This window comes from Zootoca vivipara, chromosome 5 (assembly GCF_963506605.1).
Source record: "Zootoca vivipara chromosome 5, rZooViv1.1, whole genome shotgun sequence".
NCBI classification, from domain to species: Eukaryota; Metazoa; Chordata; class Lepidosauria; order Squamata; family Lacertidae; genus Zootoca; species Zootoca vivipara.
Window position 1 is genome coordinate 7,460,509 of NC_083280.1, and position 6,000 is coordinate 7,466,508.

General features: G+C 56.9%; 6 non-coding genes across 6 annotated transcripts; all 6 read left to right on the forward strand.

The window, feature by feature from the left end:
• The first annotated feature begins 352 nt into the window (after nt 1-352).
• Nucleotides 353-471, forward strand: LOC132592219 (5S ribosomal RNA). The gene has a single exon (XR_009557692.1). It is a non-coding gene; the product is annotated as a 5S ribosomal RNA (ribosomal RNA).
• A 1,132-nt stretch (nt 472-1,603) lies between these two features.
• On the forward strand, nt 1,604-1,722 carry LOC132592199 (5S ribosomal RNA). The gene has a single exon (XR_009557672.1). It is a non-coding gene; the product is annotated as a 5S ribosomal RNA (ribosomal RNA).
• A 669-nt stretch (nt 1,723-2,391) lies between these two features.
• On the forward strand, nt 2,392-2,510 carry LOC132592226 (5S ribosomal RNA). The gene has a single exon (XR_009557699.1). It is a non-coding gene; the product is annotated as a 5S ribosomal RNA (ribosomal RNA).
• A 1,132-nt stretch (nt 2,511-3,642) lies between these two features.
• Nucleotides 3,643-3,761, forward strand: LOC132592212 (5S ribosomal RNA). The gene has a single exon (XR_009557685.1). It is a non-coding gene; the product is annotated as a 5S ribosomal RNA (ribosomal RNA).
• Nucleotides 3,762-4,893: 1,132 nt separating this feature from the next.
• LOC132592200 (5S ribosomal RNA) lies at nt 4,894-5,012 on the forward strand. The gene has a single exon (XR_009557673.1). It is a non-coding gene; the product is annotated as a 5S ribosomal RNA (ribosomal RNA).
• Nucleotides 5,013-5,664: 652 nt separating this feature from the next.
• LOC132592225 (5S ribosomal RNA) lies at nt 5,665-5,783 on the forward strand. The gene has a single exon (XR_009557698.1). It is a non-coding gene; the product is annotated as a 5S ribosomal RNA (ribosomal RNA).
• The last annotated feature ends 217 nt before the right edge of the window (nt 5,784-6,000 follow it).

Sequence of the window (6,000 nt, forward strand, 5' to 3'; positions counted from 1 at the left end):
ACCAATGGGCAGGAAGTACGCAACGTGAAAGCTGCATGTGGAAAGCATCCAGGGCCCAAAATGAGCTAGACCGAGAATCGCTAGGCCAACGGCTGGCCGCCCACAAACGTGCTTGCACCACTGGAGAGCGCCGAGGGGCTCCGGCCGCAGCTCATTTGGGAGCAGTGGCCCTGCGCCGCCCTGAGGCCACCCCTTTGGCGTGGCGGGAGAAGCACGTGAGATAAGTTGAGTGGGCTAACCGCCGTTGGATGTGACGGCTGTGGGCGTCACCTGAGGATTTATTATACTGGGCGAGCGGGAGGCGCTTTCCCTGCGCTCTTGCTTAAAGGCTGGGTTGGGAGGTTGGTGCAGCGTCTACGGCCATACTACCCTGAACACGCCCGATCTCGTCTGATCTTGGAAGCTAAGCAGGGTCAGGCCTGGTTAGTACTTGGATGGGAGACCGCCTGGGAATACCGGGTGCCGTAGGCTTTTGCCTCCTTTTGCCGGTCGCCGGCCCCGCTGGGCACTCTTCCCCTCTACCCGCCGCCCACTTCATGCCAGGCAGGCGCTGCTGTCTTCTCTTTCAATCTTTCTTTTATCATCATCATCATCATCATCATCATCATCTAAAAGTCAAATAGTTACTTATTGCCTTGACATCTGCTCGGAGGGCATTCCACAGGGCGGGTGCCACTACCGAGGAGGCCCTTTGTCTGGTTCCCTGCAACTTGGCTTCTCACAACGAGGGAACCGCCAGAAGGCCCTCGGTGCTGGATCTCAGTGTCCGGGCTGAATGGTGGGGGTGGAGGCGCTCCTTCAAGTATACAGGACCGAGGCCGTTTAGGGCTTTAAAGTGCAGTACCAACACTTTGAATTGTGCTCAGAAACGTACTGGCAGCCAGTGTAGATCTCTCAGGACCGGTGTTATGTGGTCCCGGCGGCCACTCCCAGTCACTAGTCTAGCTGCCGCATTCTGGATTAATTGCAGTTTCCGGGTCACTTTCAAAGGTAGCCCCACGTAGAGCGCATTGCAGTCGTCCAAGCGGGAGATAACCAGAGCATGCACCACTCTGGCGAGACAGTCTGCGGGCAGGTAGGGTCTCAGCCTGCGTTCCAGATGGAGCTGGTAGACAACCGCCCTGGACACAGAATTAACCTGTGCCTCCATGAAGAGCTGTGAGTCCAAAATGACTCCCAGTCTGCGCACCTGGTCCTTCAGGGGCACAGTTACCCCATTCAGGACCAGGGAGTCCTCCACACCTGCCCGCCTCCTGTCCCCCACCATTGCTTTCCTTCTGACTCGCACCTTTTGAACCTGCTTTTCTTTTGCAAGCCCCCGCCCCCGCCCCCTGCACCGCTCAGGGCGGTTTGGAAGCATTTGAAGTCACAGCTCAGCTGAAGTCTATCATTGAGGCAGCAACTGCTGGACATGAAGTGCACTACATGAGAGCTCCAAGTGGAAAGCATCCGCAGGCCGTTCAGTTAAAGTGTATTGAAAGGCAGCCACGAATGGAGAGGAGCTACGCAACGTGAATGGTGCATGTGGAAAGCATGCAGGGCCCAGGGGGAGGCGCTTTCCCTGCGCTCTTGCTTATAGGCCGGGTTGGGAGGCCAGTGCAGTGTCTACGGCCATACTACCCTGAACGCGCCCGATCTCGTCTGATCTCGGAAGCTAAGCAGGGTCAGGCCTGGTTAGTACTTGGATGGGAGACCGCCTGGGAATACCGGGTGCTGTAGGCTTTTGCTTCCTTTGGCCGGTCGGCGGCCCCGCTTTCAACTCTGCCCTTCCCCTTGCCGCCCATTTTATGCCAGCTCTTTCGATCTTTCTTTTAATTTGCTTTCCTTCTGACCTGCACCTTTCCAACCTGCTTGCATGTGGAAAGCATCCATGGCCCAAACTGAGCTACGCCGAGAATTGCTAGGCCAAAGGCTGACCACCGACAAATGTGCTTGCACCGCTGGAGAGCGCCAACTGCTGGACATGAAGTGCACCACATGAGAGCTCCAGGTGGACAGCATCCTCAAGCCGTTCAGTTAAATTGTATTCAAAGGCAGCCACCAATGGGCAGGAAGTACGCAACGTGAAAGCTGCATGTGGAAAGCATCCAGGGCCCAAAATGAGCTAGACCGAGAATCGCTAGGCCAACGGCTGGCCGCCCACAAACGTGCTTGCACCACTGGAGAGCGCCGAGGGGCTCCGGCCGCAGCTCATTTGGGAGCAGTGGCCCTACGCCGCCCTGAGGCCACCCCTTTGGCGTGGCGGGAGAAGCACGTGAGATAAGTTGAGTGGGCTAACCGCCGTTGGATGTGACGGCTGTGGGCGTCACCTGAGGATTTATTATACTGGGCGAGCGGGAGGCGCTTTCCCTGCGCTCTTGCTTAAAGGCTGGGTTGGGAGGTTGGTGCAGCGTCTACGGCCATACTACCCTGAACACGCCCAATCTCGTCTGATCTCGGAAGCTAAGCAGGGTCAGGCCTGGTTAGTACTTGGATGGGAGACCGCCTGGGAATACCGGGTGCCGTAGGCTTTTGCCTCCTTTTGCCGGTCGCCGGCCCCGCTGGGCACTCTGCCCCTCTACCCGCCGCCCACTTCATGCCAGGCAGGCGCTGCTGTCTTCTCTTTCAATCTTTCTTTTATAATCATCATCATCATCATCATCTAAAAGTCAAATAGTTACTTATTGCCTTGACATCTGCTCGGAGGGCATTCCACAGGGCGGGTGCCACTACCGAGGAGGCCCTTTGTCTGGTTCCCTGCAACTTGGCTTCTCACAACAAGGGAACCGCCAGAAGGCCCTCGGTGCTGGATCTCAGTGTCCGGGCTGAATGGTGGGGGTGGAGGCGCTCCTTCAAGTATACAGGACCGAGGCCGTTTAGGGCTTTAAAGTGCAGTACCAACACTTTGAATTGTGCTCAGAAACGTACTGGCAGCCAGTGTAGATCTCTCAGGACCGGTGTTATGTGGTCCCGGCGGCCACTCCCAGTCACTAGTCTAGCTGCCGCATTCTGGATTAATTGCAGTTTCCGGGTCACTTTCAAAGGTAGCCCCACGTAGAGCGCATTGCAGTCGTCCAAGCGGGAGATAACCAGAGCATGCACCACTCTGGCGAGACAGTCTGCGGGCAGGTAGGGTCTCAGCCTGCGTTCCAGATGGAGCTGGTAGACAACCGCCCTGGACACAGAATTAACCTGTGCCTCCATGAAGAGCTGTGAGTCCAAAATGACTCCCAGTCTGCGCACCTGGTCCTTCAGGGGCACAGTTTCCCCATTCAGGACCAGGGAGTCCTCCACACCTGCCCACCTCCTGTCCCCCACCATTGCTTTCCTTCTGACTCGCACCTTTTGAACCTGCTTTTCTTTTGCAAGCCCCCGCCCCCGCCCCCGCCCCCTGCACCGCTCAGGGCGGTTTGGAAGCATTTGAAGTCACAGCTCAGCTGAAGTCTATCATTGAGGCAGCAACTGCTGGACATGAAGTGCACTACATGAGAGCTCCAAGTGGAAAGCATCCGCAGGCCGTTCAGTTAAAGTGTATTGAAAGGCAGCCACGAATGGAGAGGAGCTACGCAACGTGAATGGTGCATGTGGAAAGCATGCAGGGCCCAGGGGGAGGCGCTTTCCCTGCGCTCTTGCTTATAGGCCGGGTTGGGAGGCCGGTGCAGTGTCTACGGCCATACTGCCCTGAACGCGCCTGATCTCGTCTGATCTCGGAAGCTAAGCAGGGTCAGGCCTGGTTAGTACTTGGATGGGAGACCGCCTGGGAATACCGGGTGCCGTAGGCTTTTGCCTCCTTTGGCCGGTCGCCGGCCCCGCTGGGCACTCTGCCCCTCTACCCGCCGCCCACTTCATGCCAGGCAGGCGCTGCTGTCTTCTCTTTCAATCTTTCTTTTATCATCATCATCATCATCATCATCTAAAAGTCAAATAGTTACTTATTGCCTTGACATCTGCTCGGAGGGCATTCCACAGGGCGGGTGCCACTACCGAGGAGGCCCTTTGTCTGGTTCCCTGCAACTTGGCTTCTCACAACGAGGGAACCGCCAGAAGGCCCTCGGTGCTGGATCTCAGTGTCCGGGCTGAATGGTGGGGGTGGAGGCGCTCCTTCAAGTATACAGGACCGAGGCCGTTTAGGGCTTTAAAGTGCAGTACCAACACTTTGAATTGTGCTCAGAAACGTACTGGCAGCCAGTGTAGATCTCTCAGGACCGGTGTTATGTGGTCCCGGCGGCCACTCCCAGTCACTAGTCTAGCTGCCGCATTCTGGATTAATTGCAGTTTCCGGGTCACTTTCAAAGGTAGCCCCACGTAGAGCGCATTGCAGTCGTCCAAGCGGGAGATAACCAGAGCATGCACCACTCTGGCGAGACAGTCTGCGGGCAGGTAGGGTCTCAGCCTGCGTTCCAGATGGAGCTGGTAGACAACCGCCCTGGACACAGAATTAACCTGTGCCTCCATGAAGAGCTGTGAGTCCAAAATGACTCCCAGTCTGCGCACCTGGTCCTTCAGGGGCACAGTTACCCCATTCAGGACCAGGGAGTCCTCCACACCTGCCCGCCTCCTGTCCCCCACCATTGCTTTCCTTCTGACTCGCACCTTTTGAACCTGCTTTTCTTTTGCAAGCCCCCGCCCCCGCCCCCGCCCCCTGCACCGCTCAGGGCGGTTTGGAAGCATTTGAAGTCACAGCTCAGCTGAAGTCTATCATTGAGGCAGCAACTGCTGGACATGAAGTGCACTACATGAGAGCTCCAAGTGGAAAGCATCCGCAGGCCGTTCAGTTAAAGTGTATTGAAAGGCAGCCACGAATGGAGAGGAGCTACGCAACGTGAATGGTGCATGTGGAAAGCATGCAGGGCCCAGGGGGAGGCGCTTTCCCTGCGCTCTTGCTTATAGGCCGGGTTGGGAGGCCGGTGCAGTGTCTACGGCCATACTACCCTGAACGCGCCCGATCTCGTCTGATCTCGGAAGCTAAGCAGGGTCAGGCCTGGTTAGTACTTGGATGGGAGACCGCCTGGGAATACCGGGTGCTGTAGGCTTTTGCTTCCTTTGGCCGGTCGGCGGCCCCGCTTTCAACTCTGCCCTTCCCCTTGCCGCCCATTTCATGCCAGCTCTTTCGATCTTTCTTTTAATTTGCTTTCCTTCTGACCTGCACCTTTCCAACCTGCTTGCATGTGGAAAGCATCCATGGCCCAAACTGAGCTACGCCGAGAATTGCTAGGCCAAAGGCTGACCACCGACAAATGTGCTTGCACCGCTGGACATGAAGTGCACCACATGAGAGCTCCAGGTGGACAGCATCCTCAAGCCGTTCAGTTAAATTGTATTCAAAGGCAGCCACCAATGGGCAGGAAGTACGCAACGTGAAAGCTGCATGTGGAAAGCATCCAGGGCCCAAAATGAGCTAGACCGAGAATCGCTAGGCCAACGGCTGGCCGCCCACAAACGTGCTTGCACCACTGGAGAGCGCCGAGGGGCTCCGGCCGCAGCTCATTTGGGAGCAGTGGCCCTGCGCCGCCCTGAGGCCACCCCTTTGGCGTGGCGGGAGAAGCACGTGAGATAAGTTGAGTGGGCTAACCGCCGTTGGATGTGACGGCTGTGGGCGTCACCTGAGGATTTATTATACTGGGCGAGCGGGAGGCGCTTTCCCTGCGCTCTTGCTTAAAGGCTGGGTTGGGAGGTTGGTGCAGCGTCTACGGCCATACTACCCTGAACACGCCCGATCTCGTCTGATCTTGGAAGCTAAGCAGGGTCAGGCCTGGTTAGTACTTGGATGGGAGACCGCCTGGGAATACCGGGTGCTGTAGGCTTTTGCCTCCTTTTGCCGGTCGCCGGCCCCGCTGGGTACTCTGCCCCTCTACCCGCTGCCCACTTCATGCCAGGCAGGCGCTGCTGTCTTCTCTTTCAATCTTTCTTTTATCATCATCATCATCATCATCTAAAAGTCAAATATTTTACTTATTGCCTTGACATCTGCTGGGAGGGCATTCCACAGGGCGGGTGCCACTACCGAGGAGGCCCTTTGTC